The 21,111-nt window shown below is 46.2% G+C and overlaps 1 long non-coding RNA gene across 2 annotated transcripts; it reads left to right on the plus strand.

Annotated features, from left to right (window-relative positions):
* The first annotated feature begins 1,883 nt into the window (after positions 1-1,883).
* LOC148107322 (uncharacterized) lies at positions 1,884-20,211 on the plus strand. Of its 2 annotated transcripts, none has more exons than XR_015722581.1 (2): positions 1,884-3,334; positions 19,313-20,211. It is a non-coding gene; the product is annotated as an uncharacterized LOC148107322 (long non-coding RNA). The 2 variants fall into 2 exon arrangements; XR_015722580.1 differs by lacking the exon at positions 19,313-20,211 and adding an exon at positions 5,450-18,816.
* Positions 20,212-21,111: the final 900 nt, after the last annotated feature.

The raw sequence follows: 21,111 nt of genomic DNA on the forward strand, positions 1-21,111 counted from the left end.
TGGGGTGTTTTGACTCTTGATGACATAGACTCTCCGCTCGTTCACTGCAGACTGGACTGTTTTCTCTTTCCCCCTGTTCAGGTCTTCTTGGCTGGTTTTACATGTGGATTTTGGAGGTAGTCCTGCAAAAAGCAAGCAAGAAGTCCACAAGCTAAACTTGCTTGAGTTTATTGTTTTACCTAGGACCAGTCGTAGGCCAAATAAACATCTTCTTCTAAGAATTATTGTTTTAAAAGGCACACTATCAATTTTATGAATAAATGACTACCATTTATTGAGTGTTTATTATCTGTTAAGACATTTTATATGTATCCTTCAAGTTAAGTGGATTACTAAGGTTTACGAAGGTAATCCTTTACGGATAAAGCATTGGAGGTTCTGAGAAGGTGAGAAACTTCTCAAGGTCACACGGCTAATAATGCTGTGCTCGGGTTTTCTTAGTCTCCTACCTGTGTGTTTTCTCCAGTTTGCTCTCTTGGCTTCTACAGAGCATTCTGGAAGCTCCTACCTGCAATGAGAGAAAATCTCATTCTTGACCAAGACCAGATGGCCTCATGGGGATTTGAAAAAATTATCAACTCAGGATTTGTATTGTCAAATTTATGAATATTTTGATTTTTTGCTAGGGATTTCCAGGGGCTGGTACTAGGTACCCAGTTAGGCTCATCTGTTCTCCTGCCTGAAAAAAGATTGGGACTGACAGAGCCAGTCCCTGTAATTGTTACAAACCCCACGGGAATAAAAGCGAGGTAACTTTAAAAACTGTGCAAGCAAAATGGAAGTAAACATTTTTTTTTCCACATACGTGGACATACTAATTACTTAATTCAAATATAATTTATTTTTTCTAAGTAACTTTTTCATTCAACCATAAGAATTATAAAATTATTATTTCATAAGTCTTAAAACGTTCTTGAGCAAAACATAAATCTTGAGATTAAAAAGACATTTTCTATGTTGTGTCTATTATCTTTGGCTCTTGAAGTAATATTTTTACAATGTTTTTCTAATGGGTAAGTTTTGGGTATTTTGATATTTACTGAGCATTGAGAAAAAATATCAAATTTCAAAGTTATTGCCCCTGGGGCAGAACAAGAGCAGAGGGAAAGGTAATCTGGAGGAAAGATGTTCAGGTGTTAGGCTGAGCTCCATGATGAAGCATGAGTCCTAGTCAGACTCGTGGAGGAAGAGTAACTCAGACCTACTGGCTAGGCAACTGTGCCATCTATGTGTTGAAACAGAACCCTTGTTAATTTATAAAATAGTGCCGAAAGTTTCAGGGTACGGGGAGAAAGGTAAATAGGACCTATAGCTGAGCTTTAAGGAGTAGAACATGGGTTCACCTCCAGCTTCTAATGGAATCTTACCAGAAGAATTTTGACAGAAGAATCGTTTCCGTTCCATTGTTCTTGCTGAACTGCCATTGATTTTCCATTATTCGTTGGTATCAGACATCTTTCTTTTGGCCAGTTTTATGAATATTCTTCAGGCTCAGAGACTTCTAGGGACTGATTTGCAATATGGAATCACCATCGGGAGGTTTTCTTGCAAAGCAAGAGTTTTATCACTAGATGGCGCAATGGCTCTATTATATTTTCCTCTGCTTTTGTCTTCGCCATCACCTACCAACACAGCCTGTACTTTTGGGCTCAATTCTGCACGATACATCTGATGTTCATTTTTTGTTTTCTGACAAAAATACACATAAGGAAACTAAATATGATAAATATCAAGAGCTACGTATTATCACCAACAAATTTAACTTTCCAAAGAACATTAAGATTGTGTTCAGGGGTTATTTGCAAATAAGAAAAATCACATTAATTGTATGATTTGGTAAATCATTAATCTGGACCTGGATTATGCATTTTTCTCAAATTGGTTGTTAGTCTAATAGTTAATGCTTTAGTGACATTTAGTTATGTGGTCGGTCAACTTGTTGGATAAAAGGAAATAGACCAACATAATGCTATGGGCCTTGTATCCTGAGACTTGGTTATGGATTCCTGCTCTGCTGTTTGGTATGTGGACTTGGCCAAGTTATTTTCCCTCTGTGATCTTCAGTTTTCTCCTCAGTAAACAGTGACAGTGTCTCCTATTGCATTGGACGGCCGTTCAGCAAATACTTGACCCACTGGCATCTTCCTCTTGTGTGTTGTGTGCACGTGGAAAGATGATGTACTTCTAGACTTTGCCGTACGTTTTGGTAGTGAGTTCAGATACCTCCATTTCGAAGTCAGAGCCGGATGCCGTCTCCATACAGTGTAACAGTGTGTTTTCAGAGGGGATTTGTTTCAGGTTCAAACCATCCCACTGAACCACGAGCTGCTTTGGCAACAGTCCGCTGAGGGAATTTCTCAGAGACATACCTCAGGAGAAAAGAGCCGGTTAGAAAAAAAGAACGGACAAACTTGCTCAGCAAGCGAATTCCTTGCATTCTGCACACCAAATACGTACAAGATGAGGAAGCCACCGCAGCCAACATCAAGGAAGTTGCCCGACGACAGCCGTGACTCGCCTGTCAGCTGTACACATCGTCCGCGGCCACCTCAGATCCTGTTGTGAGTGGTCTTCTTGGCTTTGTTTATTGTTTCCGGAGACAGCTTAGAGTTCAAACCCAGGGAAGTGTTGGGCTTTTCAGCTCCAGAGTTTCTGACCTTAAAAGCACAGGCCTTTGTACACGGCCTGGTCTGTGGCAGCCGTGGAGACACACATGCCTACGCACTCAGGGTCTTAAAGAAATCGAGGCCGAAGACCAGAGAATGTACCAAACTGAGTTTCACAAAACGACCCGGCTCCCGTACCCTTTGCTTCGTTTTTGTGGGAATCGGTGTTGGTAGGTGAGTCCAACTTGTGACACAAGACACTTGTGTCGTCTTCGGTGTAGAAAACAGGAGGAGGGACAGAGATGGGTGGGAGACATAGAGCTGAGGGAACAACAGTCTTGAGGGACTTAGAACCTTCTGAAAGCCCTGTGCGTGTGGGCTGTTGGGGAAAGGATCAGATCTGGGTCTTCTCCCTGGTTCTGACCCCTCGTGCCCATGAGACCTCATGTTAGAGTAATCTCTCTGTGCCAGCTTCTTCTGGAAAATAGACTGGCTCTTTTCATCTTATCTTAAATACAGGTTGAAACTTTCCATGGGACAACATCAGTATAGATCCGTCATTCATGGCGCTTACTAGACCCAGACCAGTTTGGCATCATGGACCTGACATTTGTCATATCTGTTATAGTTCGAAGATTTGGTCCACCTTTCGATTTCTTACTGAAGCTTGTTTAACTTGGAGACTTTTTGCAAAGTGAAGGAAAAGGGACGAAATTTTTAAATCTAAGGTATAACTTGTTTTGTTTTGTTTTGGTTTTTTTAAACAACATTTGGAGGAAATGTGTAAAGCCTATAATGTTGATAGGGGAGTCCTTGTAATAATGTTGATACTCAACTTTTACTCTCAAACAATTCTTCACATCTATAATCTCATTTTATCCTCACAATTTGTTCTTATTTGAGGAAAAGATAAAATGCTTTTTTTTTTTTTTAAATCAAAGCCATTTACCTGGTTAAATGCAGATATTTTATAGTCAGCAGTTTGGACAGATGCTAATAATAAGAACAGACAGAAAATGGCCACAGCAGCCTACTTGCCTAGACTCAGGTAACCCTCAACACCTAAAGAGATCCCGTTGGAAACTGATTACTTCCTGCATAACCCACGACTAGATAATTCTCACAATGCTTTGGCTTAAGACATTTTCAGAAAGGATGCAGAAGGCCCATATGTATTCTACTGAGATTTTATTAGCCTATTTTCTTCCATCAGAAATATCTTCCTTGTGATGAACACGTTTAGTCCTAAGACTTCCACGCCAGTGTTGCTAGAATGCTCATCGGTGGAAGTGCCACCATATTTAATTAAGGTTTTCCCACGAGTTAGCTTCACCAAGCAGACAATTACTTTCATAAATAAAACAGCATGATTGTCAGGGACTCTTGTTTTCACCTTAACTGGTTGAATGTGCACCACAAATTATCCGGACAGGAAAAGTTGCCAAGTCAAAGCAAAACATTAAGTCTTCCTAGACATTTTGCATCCAGAAGAGACCAAAGAAAAAGGTGTAATTTTGATCTCACAGAGGTGGGAAGCAGTGTGTTGGGACATCTGTAGATTTGGGCCTGTGGTATGTCAGCAGCAGACTCGTTGGCTACGATAGGACAAGTGGACAGCATGAATCAGGATTAAGTGAAAACACACCCACCCATGACATCAGGAATCTGTTGGTGGTACTTGAAACTGTATTGGGAAAATTACTAAAAGCTTGAACCAAAATTTAGATTACAACAGTGTCCATAAATAAGGACCAACTCAACATGATGTCAACCCCTTCACAATGAAGGAAACAAGAGGCAGAGATAATAAATCGGTGAATAACCCCCAAAGAATTTTTGCCTGAAACCCTCACCACTTTATAAACACCACTTTATATCTTAAAGCATTTCTTTCTCAAATGTATATAAACTTTGTCTTCACTCCCCATCTCTGGAAGGGGGCAGAGGTGGCTAAGGGTCAAAGGGTTTCGTCACATGCAGAATACAGAATTAAGACGGTTCAAGCAGATAAGATTTTTTTTTTTGTCAAAACGATCCCAAAAGATTACGAAATAAGCCCTTGAAATAGATTCTGTCACAAGAGCAGGGCTTCTTCCATAAGCTAAAATGAGAACAATCAAGCTAAAAATAAGTACGAATTTTTTTTTTAAGAAATATCCATTTAGTGTCTCTATTATTAGAAAATATCAGATGTCAACTGGAGAAATGTATCAAATCATTTGGTAAGGCTCCAGTTTTTGATGTGCACCTTTTAGTGTCCTGTAATTATCTTGGCTGTGATTAACCCAGGTTGGACTCGTTTTATCTGAAGCTACCAATAACTTGGGCTTTTAATGCAGTAAAATTGGCATACAAGGCCCAATCTCTCTACAATTTCCCAACCTCACTGCTTTTGAGCCACAGAGAAACATGGGTTTCATGTAAATGTAAATAGCATTTACTAAGAGTATTCCAAAGATCACTCATTGGGAGGGGCTCTTGAGAAAAAGAATTCCCAGGACAAACAGGTGATAAAACTCGCCTTCCATATTCCTGACTTAGTCAGGCACAAGTCACACAAGCCTATTAAGGACTTTGAAAAGCTTTGAGTTAAAAACCCTATTTGGCTTTGCTTTGTTGCCATGAATCCTCTGAAAAGTTGTCCGTGGCAATAAGGGAAATCTCGCTGGCTGATTCTGTGGTCTTCCGGAAAGCATTTCCAAATGTAACGTACTTCTAAATTTCCACCTGGTATACCCACCCCAAAGACCGCTGGCTCAATCGCCCTAAATATGAAGTAGGGTTTTAATATCCAAGTTTTAACCTAAATTTTTTTTTAAAGATTTTATTTATTTATTTGACAGAGAGACAGCCAGCGAGAGAGGGAACACAGCAGGGGAGTGGGAGAGGAAGAAGCAGGCTCCCAGCGGAGGAGCCCGATGTGGGACTCGATCCTGGAACACCGGGACCACGCCCTGAGCCGAAGGCAGACGCTTAATGACTGCGCTACCCAGGCGCCCCCTAACCTAAATTTTTAATCCCCACGGCCCAGGGTTGCTCCTCGCTGGCTTCCAACTTACACTGACTTTCTGGTTCCTCATCCCCTGCCTGGCCCAGGGACCTCTGCCCACAGGTCCCTACCTGGCCAGGTGATGTCATGCGTGGCGAATGTATGTCAGGCATTTCTGTAACTAGGTGTGCCCTTCTGGGGCTTCCCGGTCTCACATTCTCAGGCTGGCATTTGCCATCCATGACCCAGGCAGGCTCAAGTTAGACATAGTCACTGGGATCTTCATGTCAACTCCAAGGCTGTGTCTGGCAAGTGTCAAGTGAGAGGTATAGGCTGGATGTCACAGCATTTCCAGGGGCCAGGAGGGTCAGGGACAGCTTCACAAGTGACGTGGCATCAGGATGGGACTACAAAGGGTGTTTCTCCAGGCAGAAAGGGCCACATCTGTTGAGGAAGAAAAGGATAGAGCCAGATAGTGCAGGAGAAAGAACAACAGAAACCCAGGCAAGGGGTGGGGATGTGCCAAGAGAGTGACAGACGGGAGAGGGTGAAGTGGGAGACAGCAGAAGGGGGGCCTGGAAGGTGCATAGACACCACATGGAAGAGCCCTGACCTGGACACATGAAATTGACTTTTATCCTAGAGGCAGAGGGAGCCACTGAAACTTCGGGAGAAAGAAAAGCACACCTCCATCTGAGATAAGAGGGAAGGAGAGCAGTGGGGTCCGGGTACTCCCCATCATTCCAGTGTCCCCTTCTCGATCTTAGAGGAAAGAGCAAAGGCTCCCAGTCAGAATCCTCTTCCTGATCCCGCCGAGGATTGCCACTTACCTTATGATCTTGAGAAACTTACTTCATCTCTCAAAAATCTCAGTTTCCCCGTGTATGAAATGATTGCAAAAGCTATCTCGGCAGGGACCCTGTTCTTGTGAGGGGACAAGTTCCACACTCGTCAAGCGGCTGCGCTCTTGGAAGAAGACTTGGCTGCCCACCATTTGCATCAACGTGGATGGAACTGGAGGGGATTATGCTGGTTGAAATAAGTCAATCAGAGAAAGACAATTATATGGTTTCACTCATATGTGGAATATAAGAAATAGTGCAGAGGATCATAGGGGAAGGGAGGGGAAACCAGATAGGAAGAGATCAGAGAGGGAGAGACTCTACTCTTGACTCTGGGAACCAAACTGAGGATTGCTGGAGGGAAGTGGGGGGATGGGGCAACTGGAGGATGGGCGTTAAGGAGGGCACGTGATGTGATGAGCACTGGGTGCTATACGCAACTGATGAACTCTACCTCTGAAACTAACGATGTACTATATGTTGGCTAATTGAATTTAAATAAATAAAAAAAAAAGGCACGGCTGCAGACGTAGCTGGGAGAGCGGTGCCCTTGGCCATCACTCTGCTCTGCTGGACACAGAGACATTGACGGACGTGCCCCAGCGGCCTCCCTGAGCCCACACGGCCCGCAGTGCCCACGACAGACAGGATCCTGCCGCTCCTGTGTTTCCCCATCTCGAGGGGCTGTGTTCGTCTGGTTGCAGGGAGCCCCTTAGCTCTGCTCTCGTGGGCAGCATCAGCGCTAGCCTTAGCTGTCATCAGGGGAAAATCAGCCACCTGGGCTGGCTCTGGGAGCAGGACTGCTGAAACCCAATCTGCCCAATTACCTCCCAGGCAACGGAGACAGTCGGAGGGAGGTGAAACCCATTGACCCCAGCCTGGCGGTTTTCTCCTAAAGCTGGAAAATCTCAATCCCTCGTGGCTTTCCCCTTTCTTCCTTCTGAAGTTCCTTCACTGGGGGAGGGAATGCCTGATGGGAATTGTCTGTAATAGCTCTTACCTGGACGCTACCTGGGGCCCAAGGTGTTGAAAAGAAGCAAAAGTAGACTCTCCTCTGTGAGAGTTTATTTTAAACTGTAAGACACTTAGTAAATGGTTATTACCAGCCAACAATTTATTTATGCCCCTTCCGTCCTTCTCCTGTCTCTATCTGTCGGGATTTTATAAAATTGATTTGAACCCTGGGGCACCTGGGTGGCTCAGACAATTGAGCATCCAGCTCTTGGTTTCAGCTCAGGTCGTGATCACAGGGTCGTGGGATCGAGTCCCGCATCAGGCTCTGTGCTCAGTGGGGTGTCTCCTTGAGAGTGTCTCTCCCTCTGTGCTGCCCCCTGCTCACCCATGTGCCATCCCCCCAAAATAAATAGATAATTCTTAAAAAAAAATTGATTTTAACCCTTTAACCCAGACTCTCTTTCTGGACTAAAGGCCTTGTCTCATTCTCTCCTCATGTGGTAGCTTTTTTATCACGTGTCCATTTGGTCCCATGTCCATGCTCCTGTGTGTTCCGCCTCCTCCAGGCATGACACCACCACGGCTCTACTCCAGGGGGCGCTGTGCTTGGACTTGGTTTCTGGGGAAGAACTTGCATAGGCTCTGAGTTATAGGGAAGAAAGCCAATGGAGAAGGAGGGAAAGGTGACTGAGACAGGGAGCGAGACGGAGAGAGGGAGGGAGGGAGAGAGAGAGGAAGAGAGAGAAAGAGAGAGGGGGGAAAAGAGGGAGAGAGGAGAGGGAGGGAGAGAGGGATAGGGATAGAGAGAAGGGAGGGAGAGAGGGAAAGAGAGAGGGAGGGAGAAGGAAGGTGAGAGGACAGAGAGAGAGGGGAAGAGAAAGAGATGGGTAGGGAGGGGCAAGGGAGAGAGCAGGAGAGGGAAAGAGGGGGAGGAAGAGGGAGAGAGGGGGAGGGAGAGCTAGAGATAGAGAGAGAGGGAAGGGGAGGAAGAGAGAGAAGGAGGAGTAGAGAGATTGTTGGGGGAAAGTCTCAAAGGGGACCAGGAAGGAGAGCAAAGAGCCTCCAGAAGTTCACACAGGGTGGGGGAGGGTGAAAGCCTTGACCGGCTGAGGCTTCTCTTGCAATGACAGGGAAGAACGGGATATAAGACTGTGTGGCTGCGGGAAAGAAAGTTCGTACCATTGCTACAATATCTGTATCACGTGATAGTGAAATCACCACATACCCTCCCAGTGGAGAAGGGCGCTCTCTCTCTGTAAGAAGGAAGAGCATAGGAGCCCGGGCTGGTCGCGGGCTTAGTTTAGGGCTTCTTGCTGTTGGCTTCTGCTGCGGCTGTTGATTGTGCCTTTTCTGGTCTTCTGGGGCCTGGGGTAATCTTCATACAGAACATGGCGAGTCTACATTTCCATCCTGTACGCCCCAGAAGCCCAGATCCTGCTAAAACTTTAAAGGCTGTGTTTTACCTCTTCGACTTCCCTACTGATTAATTGCAGTTATAATGAAATATCAGATCTTTCAAATCCACTTGCTACCAGCAGGATTGTCAGAATATCTTCCTGGATTTGTAAATAGGTATTTAGAGGCCTTCGAACGCTAGGCAGTAAGCAACCTATACGTAGCTAGATCAATAAATAATTTATGGCACAAATGATTTGTTTTGAGTAGAATGTGGTGGGAAGTTTCTCAGGAATGGTCTCTGCAGTGCACAAAACATTTTCCTTTGGTTTTATTACAAACAATAAACTGCCTAAAACCACACTAAGACTTTTGGGATACATCAGAGCCATATTTTATGGGCTGGAGATTAGATAACAGTGTCCTATCAGTGGTCAGTTTCTTGAATTTGACAACTCTGTTGTGGTTATGTAGGAGGGGCAAAAACACTGCTCTACCCAGGAGTAAAGGGCCATCTCTCAAGTAGTTTAGGGGAAAAAATATGGGGAGGGGGAGTCTGGCTACATGGACTTGGCAGGATTCTTGTTGACCTTGGGCAATGCAGAGACAAACACAGAAGCCCACATGTCAAGGCCTAGTTGGGAAGAGTTCCAAAAAGCCTGGACTCAAGTTTGGTCAAAGAGAATTTGTACCAAATGGCCAGTGGTGGTTTACAGAGAGAATAACGTGAATTGAGCTGAATGTCCAGAATGAGTTACTACCTGCAATTAGATCCTTTTATTCTACATGCCCTTTGCTACGAAGACTGTCCTTGACCAAACATTAGTCAGGCTCCTCTGAGCCCTCTTTTCGACTAGGCCTTAAAATTGGCCCCCTTCCTGTCTTTGGCCTACCCAGCCCAGACTTAGCTAAGAACCCTGCTAGGTCATCTAGCAAGAGTTCCCTATTTTTTTTTTTTTTAATGATTTTTTATTATATCGTGTTAGTCACCATACAGTACATCCCCGGATTCCGATGTAAAGTTCGATGCTTCATTAGTTGCATATAACACCCAGTGCACCATGCAATACATGCCCTCCTTACTACCCATCACCGGTCTATCCCAATCCCCCACCCCCCTCCCCTCTGAGGCCCTCAGTTTGTTTCTCATAGTCCATAGTCTCTCATGTTTCATTCCCCCTTTTTTGACATGACCTCTGAGTAATACCCATCCACACCTTCCCTCCGACCCTGCTCCTTGGGTGTAAATCCTCACGTGTCCTTACCATGTTCAGAGGTGAGCTCAGTCTCTCTCCCCCTACTGCAATAGTCTTGAAAAAGTCTTTTGTACCATTTTAACAAGTGTCAGAATCATTTTCTCCTTAACAGCACCCTTTAGGTCCCAGGTCTTATTTTTATGGAGATGCTAAGACTGGTCCCATCTAGGATGGAAGTGCTTACGGATCCTCAGGGAGAGGGCGTCTGCCATGAGAAGAGAGCCATGAAAACAGAAAAATGACAAGAGCAAAAGTTAGGGTGGTAGGAGTCAGTTGCTGTGAGAGTCTAGAAGACGGAGACATTTACCCTGAGCCAAAAAACGGAACTGTGTGCTAAAGAATGGGTAGAATTTTGCCAAGTAGAGAAACAGAGGAAGGAAGATTCCAGGAAGAGAATTTTGAATGGAGACCATCCATGTCTTGGCTTAAACAAGTGATTATACTGGTAGGGTTTCCAGGTACTGTTTGGGGGTCCCCCTCAAATCACTCCATGGGGCCCACAGCTGCTGTGCCTACCCTTGGCCCCACCCCCAGGAAAATGCTCATTGCAATGACCCACATACAACAATGCCCCACCTTCCCTATTATAAAGGGATTTACTAAAAAGGAACTTTGGCCTTAGGCTTTAAATGTCAAAAAGAAATGTTTCTCTCTTTCTTTAAAAACACAAGCTTCCTGGGGTGCCTGGGTGGTGCAGTTCTTAAGCCTCTGCCTTTGGCTCAGGGCGTGATCCCGGCATTATGGGATCGAGCCCCACATCAGGCTCCTCCACTATGAGCCTGCTTCTTCCTCTCCCACTCCCCCTGCTTGTGTTCCCTCTCTCGCTGGCTGTCTCTAGCTCTGTCAAATAAATAAATAAAATCTTTAAAAAAAAACCACACAAGCTTTCTTTTGGTTCTTCTGAAAGTTACCCAGAAGACCAAAGGGGGTGAAGCAGGGAAGGAAGAAGGAAAAGAGAAAGCTTGGCACCAGGGCCTGGAAAATGAGTCCCTACGTGTGGAAAATGTTTTCACAGTTTCTCCTAGGCAGGACTTGAAGCAAAGAAATCATGCAGAAAAGCACATGGAAAATTCAAGCAAAATATTTTTAGCTAGTTGTCCTTTTTGTAAGAGTAGTATCTCCTTTAAAAGGAAAAATTATCAGAAGAATGTTATGGTACTAACACTTGGAAGGGAAGCAGGAGCAGGAATAAGTCAGAGGTAAAAATATCCCAGTTTGGGGTATACCTTTGTGGGGCCTGCGTTCACAGCACCTCGTCTTTCTGGACTGGATGGTCTGGAACTCTGCTCTTAAAACTGGTAGAACAACATCTCTTGCCTGTGGGAATGCGTCTCAGGACCATTTCTCCATTCTCAAAATGCTCCCTTACAACTCCCTCCCTGCTTCCCTCCCTCCCTCCCTTCTTCCTTCTCATTTTACTTTACTGTGTTCAAGAAAAAGAAGCACCTGGGAGGTGGTGAAGATTCTGGTTAGGAGCCAGACTTGAGAGTCACAATGCCCTGAAATTGAGTCTTAACTCTGCTACTTTCTATATACGTGACCTTGGGCAAATTAATTTCTCTGGGCTTCTGTTTCCTGATCTGTAAGGTGGGAAGGGTAGTAGTGGCCACCTCACGGGGTGGCCAGGATGGTTAAAGGAGAGAAGAGTACAAGGGAATTCTCAGGAGAAAGAGAGGAGCTCTCTAGAAACCTACTGATGGACTGCTCAAGGGGCAAGGGGTGTAAGAGAAGCCAGCTGTTGGGGATGCCCAATCGAGCTCTCATGGGATTTTCATACTTTCCAGTGTCATTTCAGTGCTCCCTGACTTTCTATTGTTGCACCTGGCTGGATTGCTTGGATAAAATAAACTCTGAGCTAATCCTACTCCCTGTTCTGCAAAATTCTCTGATAACAGGTTCTTTCTCAAAATCTTCCACTGCCCCGAAAATAAAGCCAACTCCAAGTAAAATTGTGATGCCCAGAGGGCTTCACTTTGGTATTGCTTTGTTTTCTTTCCTCTCTACCTCCTCTTTCTGTAGGTTTTTCATCTCTGTTTCTTCCCTGCCCTCCTAAAATCCCAAGTACCCAGAGGTCTAAACACCTAGACTGCAACGGCCTGCCCAGTTCTGCCTCCTTCCTTGTTTTCCAGAATGGTCTGTCCTGGTAGTGGCCTCCGCCCAGTCTCATTTCCTGGGACAGGCAACCCACAGGTGACCAATCCACAGGCAACCACATGAGTGGCCTTCTTTCCTGTGCCTCTCTTGTCATTCTGATTTCCAAGGCACGTCTCTACTAGTGAAAGAGTGACACATTTCCAGCACCTCCAGTGTACCCAGCATGTAGGGAATTCCCTGTTCTTCCTGGCAGTTAGGCTGGCTCCAGCCACGCCAGGGTCATAACTCTCAAGAGACCCACTGCCGGATAGAGAGAGCGGGCTGCAGGGCTGAAAGCTAGACAGGTCACACAGCAGAGGTGGGAGTGTGGGCGGGCCATCCTGCAGCCAGAGATCTGCTTGCCCCGGGTGTTCTAGTAGCCTGACTTTGCTGATTGGAACAAATCTTGGAATGGACAGAGTCCTTTCCTTTTCTCGGAAAGTGTTGTTGAGCTCACTTGGGCGGTTGGAAAGGAGCGAGCTTCTAAGACTTGCGTGCTGTGATTTCAAGGTCTCTGTGGGGTCTAGACCTTCTGTGTCTATTAACGTTCTTTCCTCTTTAACCAGATAGGGATTTCCAAACCTTTCTTTCCAAACCTGGCAAGACGGGCCGCACCTCTACTGCCCCTCCTACCTGACTCCCCACTCAGTCAATGACCTTGGCTCATTCACGGGGCCCCTCAGCTTCCCTCACCTGCCTGCTTTCTTTACTTGTCTGTCCCTCCTGCCTCTCCCCTCTTCTCAGGACCCATGTTTTCCTCTGCCTCTCGAAGGCTAATGCCCTAGTCCCTGACCTTGACTTTGAGTCCTCCTGCAAATCCCACTGACTTTGTTCTGTTATCTGTGTCTTCTCTTATTTCTCTTGGGATGGTCTTCTGGCAGATTTTTATGAATAGTCTCACATCTTTACAGTCTTCTTGAGTGGGAAAAACCTATGTCCCCTCCTCCTTTGAACTCCTGCACTTCTTCCTCCCCTCGCCGGTGGCTAAGATCTTAGAGGTGACATTGCCTCTCACAGCCCGCACTTGCTGGACCTCTCTCTGACTTCCACCACCACAGGCTTCCTGGATGCCGAGCCCAAAGCCCTCCGGGTCACTGTCCTCCTCCCTGATGCACAGTACTGTCCCCTTCTCGAAACTTTCTCTTTCCCCACTTCAGTGGCACTTTTTCCATTGTGATTTTTTCCCCCTAACCCTTGATATCATCCTGTTTTCTTTACTGTGTTCCCCCTTTCTCGCCCTTCCCCATCCTCCTCTTCAGTGCACAGGTTCTGTCCTGGTATATATTCCGTTTTCTCTATGTACACTCTTTGGTCCCTTTTGGTTTTCTTCTGATTTTGTCTGTCAATGACATCTAAGTAGGCACTTGTATCTTTTCCAAACTCCAGATTTTCCTTCCATCCCTGCCCTCCTCCCTTCGCTCCCTTCCTCTCGTCTGTCCAACAGGTGTGGGCCAGCTCCTGTACCAGGACATTGGAGTAGCACATACAATGACACGGGGCAAGTGCGGTGATGTGGGCAGAAGGGGACATTTCGGGAGCACCAGTAGGGACAACTAAATCAGAATGAGGGTGGGGACGATGCGGAAAGACTCTTCTCAAAGAAGTGGCATTGAGGGGAAACAATGGGATGAGCTAGAGAACTAAAGGGTGGGGACTGTGTGCGGGGCAGAGTCTGCAGGACCAAGCAGTAGGGCCTCATGCATTTCTGCTGGCTTCTTACCTCTGCTCCATTCCTGCTTTCAAATCTCCACCTGATGAGGCGTCGTCTTGGGACAGACCCTTCAGGTTGGACAGGTTTCAAACTTCTTATTCCTTCCCACCCCTTGCATGCTGGTCTCAGGAAAAGTCACATCGGTATCTCTTCCCCAACTCTCCAGAATGTCATATCTGACTCCCCTTGTTGGCTCACCCTTCACGTTGGCTCCACCTTTGCAACATCTATCTCGTCCTTCCCCGTCTGCCTTTCCCATGAAAACATTCCCTGTTCTTCTTTTATTTTTTATTTTTTAAAAAGATTTTTATTCATTTATATATATATATATATATATATATATATATATATATATATATATATATATATTTGTTTATTTATTTTGGAGAGCGAGAGCTAGAGAGAGCTTGTAATTAGTAGGGGGTGGGGATGGGAGGGAGAGGGACAAGCAGACAGACTCTGTGCTGAGTGCAGAGCCTGACATGACACGGGGCTCGATCCCATGACTCCAAGATCTTGACCTGAGCTGAAATCAGGAGTCAGACGCTCAACTGACAGAGCTACCCAGGCGTCCCCAAAGTTCCCTGTTCTTCTGGCTCTTCCTCCTTCGCTGAGGTCTCCAGTCTCTTCCGCTTTCAATGAACATGTATATTTCTGTTTACAGATATTTTCCTGAAATACACTGTTCATCATATTACCCCTTTCCTCAAAAACTGTCAAATCACTGTACAATAACTTATCAGACTCTGATGTCAGGCACTTTTACCATTTGACTCAAACAAATACGTCAACTTTTTCTCTCACCGTTTATTTCCAGAGTGTGGTCCAGGCAATGCGTTGTGACTGTTGTGATGGGATCAGGCATGCACTCTGCATCTCCCCCTCCAGGATTTGCACAGACAATCTCCCCACCTGCAATAGCCTTCTTTTCCATGGTCTTTTTTTTTTTTTAATTGTGGCAAAAGACATATGTGAGAAAACTTACTATTTTAAGCATTTTCAAGTGTACAGGTCACTGGCGTTAAGTACATTCACACTGTTATGCAACCTTCACCACCATCCACCCCCAGAACTTTTTTTATCTTCTGTAACTAGAACTGTACAGCTGTTCAATGCTAACTCCCCATTCCCTCCTCTCCCAGCCCGTGGCAATCACCCTTCTACTTTCCCTCTCTCTGAATTCGTCTGTACTAGGGACCTCATATAAGTGGAATCATACAGGTTTATTTCACTCAGCATGATGTCCTCAACGTTCATCCATGTTGTTGTATATGTCAGAGTTTCCCTCGTTTTTAGGGCTGAGTAATATTCCATTATATGTATAGACCATGTTTGGTTTATCCATTCATTTACTGATAGACGCTTGGGTTGTTTCCACCTTTTGACTGTTGTGACTAATGCTGCTGTGAACATGGGTGTGCAAATATCTGTTCTAGTTCTTGCTTTCAATTCTTTTTGGTATATAACGAGAAGTGGAACTCCTGGCTCATATGGTAATTCTATTTGGAATTTTTTTGAGGAACCGCCATATCGCTGTTCAAGTAACTACACCCTGTTACCTTCCCAACAACAGTGCACGAGTATTCGGATGTCTCCACCTTGTTCTGGCCAATACTTGTTCTTTTCTTTTTCTTTTTTCAATAGTAGCCAACCTAATGGGTATAAGGTGGTTTTACAGTCTCCTTTTGAAACCCTTTTGCATATCTTGAAAAATTCTTTTAAAGTCAGTAGATTATTTTTGTATCTTTATTACTTAATGATAAAAACAAGGCATACCCATTAGAATAAATCCAAAGATTCCCTTAAAAAAAACCCAAAATCAAAATTAAAAAAACCCTACCAAGCATTAGAGTGACTGCTCTCCCCCAAACCTTGCCCCCAAAATTCTTTGACATCTTGTTCTTCTCTCCCCCAACAGCTGCACCCCGAGAAGTGGGAATGACATTCGTAGGCGTGTACTTGCCCTATGGCTTACGTATGTCCATTCCCACTGGTTACTGCCTGTGCCTTCCTGGTGACTTGATATTCAGAATATCAGTCTTTGCCTGGGAGTCCTTTCTCCTAGATACCTCAAACTCACAACAGAACGAAGAGAGGAGAAGTTCTGGGGCAGCACCCACAAGCCAGGGGACGCAGATACCCTGAACGACTTCTCATTTGGCTCACTCAGGAAGAATCCCTTTAAGACCCTGCTCACAAGGCCCAGGTGATGCGAAGTCTTTCTTCCCACTTCCACCTCCCAGTGAAGGTCACGTCTTCCTCCTCTTTGTGCTCCCACAGCACTTTATTTGGGTGTCCAATTACATCTGATTCCTAATAAACCTCTGCTCTTTATTATAGTTATTTGCGTATCTCTATCCTCATCCCTGGAACTGTTGGCTTTTTCACTCCCTTTAGTGATGGCCAAACTACCTTGCATGTAACAGGCATAAGATAAGTGTTGCCCAATTCGACTGCATCGGGGCTATTGCTCTGGAAGGCCCTGGTGATTTCATCGCTGGACGCGTTTGAACACGCGTGCAGTATTGAACTAATCCAGGGAAGCCTGTGTGAGTTCCAGCAGCACTAGCTGCACAGCTAATGATGTGTTTTTCCAGAGCCAGAGATGCTGACTGGGACCCTGGGCCTGCACTGTGGTTTAGAAACGACACGTAAGCTTGCTTCCTGGGGTCTCTTTTCCACCAAAGTCACTTTCCAGGACAGATTGTCTGCACCCCCGGGGGTGGGAGTGGACGAGAAGCTTTTATGTCAGGAGAGAAAATGGTGACGGGGCACCTGATTTCTCTTCTGAGCTCATTCTCATCCAGCCCCATCCCGCAGGCCTCACTCAGGCCGATGCCCAAGAATCCTGGTTGGAATCCAAAGTCTTGAGATTGTAACTCCTGACTGCTCAGCCACAGGGGCCGTGTGGGTTGTTCGTGGCTAGGCCCCGAATTCCTAACTGTGGACTACCCTATGCAGCCCGGGGGTGTCTAAGAGACATAAAGCTACGGGGCACTCCGGGATCCTTCCCTGGAGAGCTGGGCCAGAGCACCTATCAGCGCATCAAGACTGCAGAGCCTGAAGAGACAAAGGAAAGGAACAAAACAATCAGGAATTCGCCCTCCTGAATGGAGGCCGTGGTCAGATCTGTAACGTGTCGTGGTGACACTGAATCCAAAGGACACTGTCTGGGGTTGATCGGACTGTCCAGGCCACTACGAGGGCACCGTCTCCACTAGATCGTGGATGGCTCATTGGGACGTCACCCAGGAGCAGGGGCCTGGGGTGGAGGGGAGATAGCACTTTCTCGCAGGGCAGCTCTAGGGCGGGTCCCTGACGTGAAGCTTTTGATCGCTGAGGCGGCCATCTCAAAGACGGTCTTCTCGAATCAGCACATTGCCCACTCCACAACTCGATACAGAGCCAGGCCACCCCACCCATGAAGGTCTCCTTGCAGAAAGCTCCGAGGGCCGAACTAACAGACCGTTCGAGTGACCCTGCTTTTCCCTTCCTGTGCTTTCCTTCCTGCTCTTGTTTTAAATTCGCCAATAAAAAGTGAACCTGAAAAACCCTAGGCACTCCACTTTCGACCCCACTGCAGCGAAACCCCAGGTCTGTGAGTTCTCTCTCTCTCTTCCCCCACCCCGCACACCCTCACTGTGTGGTCTTGGGCGCGCTGTGGTGTGCCCTCCAGGACCTGTGAGTAATAAACCTTGTTTTTTCAAAGTTCCTCGGTGGCGGTTGCTGGGTGAATCTTGCAATCATAACAAGAAGCATGGAGGGCCAGTCGGGCCACAACACTGGCTCAGGGCAGGGAGACGTCGGTGGGGGCTGCCGCAGCAGCTCGGGGCCAGGTGCGGGCCGCAGGGGACAGAGCCGATAGCATCTATGGCCAGGGACGGGCTGAGGCTGACCCAGGACAGCAGCCTGGAGAGAGCTTTTATTTGCAGTGAGGAATTTAACCCCTGAGAAAAGCAATCCCAGCAGGAGGACTTAAGGGAACCAGGAAAGTGAGAAACAGAAGGAAAAGGGCTCTGGGAAGGGAGAAAACAGGTGGCTCAGAGTCTACGCTGTGTGTTTCATTTGATTTTTGTCAGAGTTAGAAAATGGTTCGAAGAGGAGTGCCCCAGGCTCTTTCCCAATTAGACTCCCTAGACCTTGCCTTTTAAAATCTTGTTGTGTCTATTTAAAAGGTTCTGTAGAAGAATGGAATAGCATAAAAAATCCATTCTGCCTCTAAGCCTAAGCAATTTTTATCAGCTTCCAGAAGCTTCCTTTTTGAATCATCTGTTAATCAGCTTTCTTTTAGGAACTTGGAATAGGTAACTAAGTACAAAGGACTCATTGAAAGCCACAGATAGGACTTGTAGATCAGTGGGGGAGATACAGGAACCACCACCCCACCCCCAGGCACCCCAAGGCAGAACCTTCAAGGGTCTCCTTTGGAGCTTTCCCGTCAAGAATCGACTCCTGTTCTTGGCCTGGCTGCCCCAAGGGCGGGGTGCAGGAGGCCTGGGAAAGGAAGAAAACCAGATTGCAACACCACTTGTTTTGTTTCTCCTAACACCCCCCCCCCTTTCCCCACTCCAGTTGGGGCCCTCATGGGTACCATTTGTTCTCATACAAAGGCACAAATAGATCTGTTGTGAGTTCCCCGGGTACCTGACTCTGTTACCTGACATCGGGATGGTTTGTTTTCTGGGATGCCTACAGCTGCACACATTCCTTTCTGGGGTGAACGCTGTGTATAGACATAAACAGCCAGCTAAGCTGCAGGGAATAAACCTGTAGCTGACTTTTCTTTCTTCGGAGCTACAGTCCTGCCGAGATAAATATACAGAAAGACAGATTATAAAGGAGGAAGGACGCCGTGTCAGCATGAGGGCTCCAAAGAGAACAAAAGAGTTATCATGCACAGAGGCCGAAAATAGAATATAAAGCTCTCAAGGCTGGGGAAACAGTGGAGGCCTCCCGGGGAACCACCTGCAAAAAAAAAAAAAAAAAAAAAAAAAATCTGAACCTCCCAGGAAAACAAGCCCTGGGTTGACTTGTGTGAAAGCAAAACTTGAAAATCCGTGTTGAGTAATGCCAGGGGATGGAGGGGAGAGAAGCCACTGCCTTCGACTTTCGACTTTCGTTCTGAGTAAGGCAGCCTGGCCTTGGGCGTAGGGGCTTATTTCCAAGCTGCCCCAGTCTGATGAGTGGAGCTGGGGGCAGGTCTTTGAAATGGGCCCTGCTGACCACTCAGACGGCAGGAGAGCTGCCAAGGAGTGCGTGTTTCTAAAACAATATACGGTAGTTTGATTTTACATTTAAGACCCTTTATAAAAGCAGAGGCTCTCCCCCAGCCCCTTCAGGTTTTTGGCAAGCTTGCTGGAATCCAGGGAACCAAGTCAAGGCTGTCTTTCGCTCTGACTTTGTGCGGTACCTTTGCTCCTTTGCAGATGACGCCGCTCATGAAAACCGTGCTGGACAAAGGTGATTTCTCCTTTCAGGCTTGATTTCAACGGGGAGTTAACCTCGGAGTCCCCCAACTCTGTACCTAGGTTCAGCTTCCTCCCCCTCCCCAGGCACTTCCATTTACCATCGTGTCCTTTAAGTAGCGTACATTTTGTTTAGAGGCCGCAAGCTGGTTTCAGATCCAGTTGGCCACCTGCCCTCCGGTGACAGAGACAGACGACTGACGGCCCTAAGGATGCTCAGCGGGGTGCAGCGGTCTGGTGAGACAAACCCAGGACAGGAAGGCGCCCTTCAAGAAACCTCAGCCTTCGGATTAACGTAATAATGAAGCAAAGATGCCCCTTCGAGGGCCTTCGGGCTCTGCTGCTAGCTTCTCCAAACAGAAGCCCTCAGCTAGACATTCAAGCCCGGTACCTCCCATCAGCGTACCAGGGCCGAGCACCAGGATCCGTGCCCATCCCAGGGAACATGGCTTCAATTCTAAACACCTGCCATCGAAGCTCTTCCTGCCATATTCGAATTGGCCCTGTTTGTTCAATACTATACCTCTTTTGTCAAATCTTAATTAGTGCCTGTGAGTTTGAGCCGTCCATCCTCCAGAAATTATCCCTCACCCGGTACCAACCCCGCCTTCCAGGAAGATCCACACTGACCAGTGGTTTTCATCTGCCTGATGCTGTTGAACTTTGGAAGCGAGGCAGATGCCTTCAGTCATTCATTCATTTATTCGTTCTTGCATAAATTAATTTTGAGTGTCTAGTATGTGCCAGTCACTGGTCTGCATCCTTGAAATACCTGAACAAGAAAACTTGTTGCCTTGAAAGCTCACATTGTAAGGGGGGGAGTGTGGGAGACAGATGGTAAACAATAAACAGTAAGTACACTGGGTGGCACATCAGAAGTCATAGAAACAAGGGGCGCCTGGGTGGTGTAGTTGGTTAAGCCTCAGACTCTTGGTTCTTGGTTTTGGCTCAGGTCATGGTCTCAGGGTGGTGAGATCTAGCCCCACCTTTGGCTCTACGCTCAGTGGGAAGTCTGCTTATGACTCTCTCTCCCTCTCCCTCCACCCCTCCCCCACCATATGCATGCATGCTCTCTCCCTCTTTCTAAAATAAATAAATAAATCCTAAAAAAAAGAAGTTATAGAGACAAAATAGAAGCAAAATTGGAGCAGATAAAGGGGGAATCTGGTGTGCAGGTGGCGTGGGGAAAGGAAAAGTGTAAAAAAATTTTCAAGGGCAACTTTACTGAACAAGTGAGAAAAATAATAAATGAGAATTTCTGTTCCTTCTTATGAAGGGTTGGTCTTGCCGATGAACAAGTATCAGGACAATGAGACACATATCATTGTCTGTAGAATTAAATCTCATATTCTGCAGATAGTTATGTTTATTTATAAGGCAATATTCGGAATATCATTTTATACTTATGTATACATTCTCTTTGTATACACAGATACATAATAATTCCTGCTATAATTTAATTTAAAAAATGTAGCCTCAGGGAGCTCTGATACCTTTTCCAAGCCAAGTGGATATAGATTCCCATATATATGAAATTTCTAGTTTCCCACATAGTCTTTTTGTTTATTCAGGAAGAACTTTCTAACCTGATCCAACTCACTTGCTCAACTGGGTGACATGAACAGCAGAGGCAACTCCCCCGCCTTTCGACCCTGTCCTGCTGACCAAGCTTAAAGCTACTTCATGCTGGCCTTCAGCCCAAGATGGCTCTTGGGAGCAGAGGGAATTCCAGGCGTGGGGGCTGGTACAGCAACAGGAGA

This window comes from Ursus americanus, chromosome 32 (genome assembly GCF_024610735.1).
Source record: "Ursus americanus isolate L20-20 chromosome 32, mUrsAme1.1.p, whole genome shotgun sequence".
NCBI lineage: Eukaryota > Metazoa > Chordata > Mammalia > Carnivora > Ursidae > Ursus > Ursus americanus.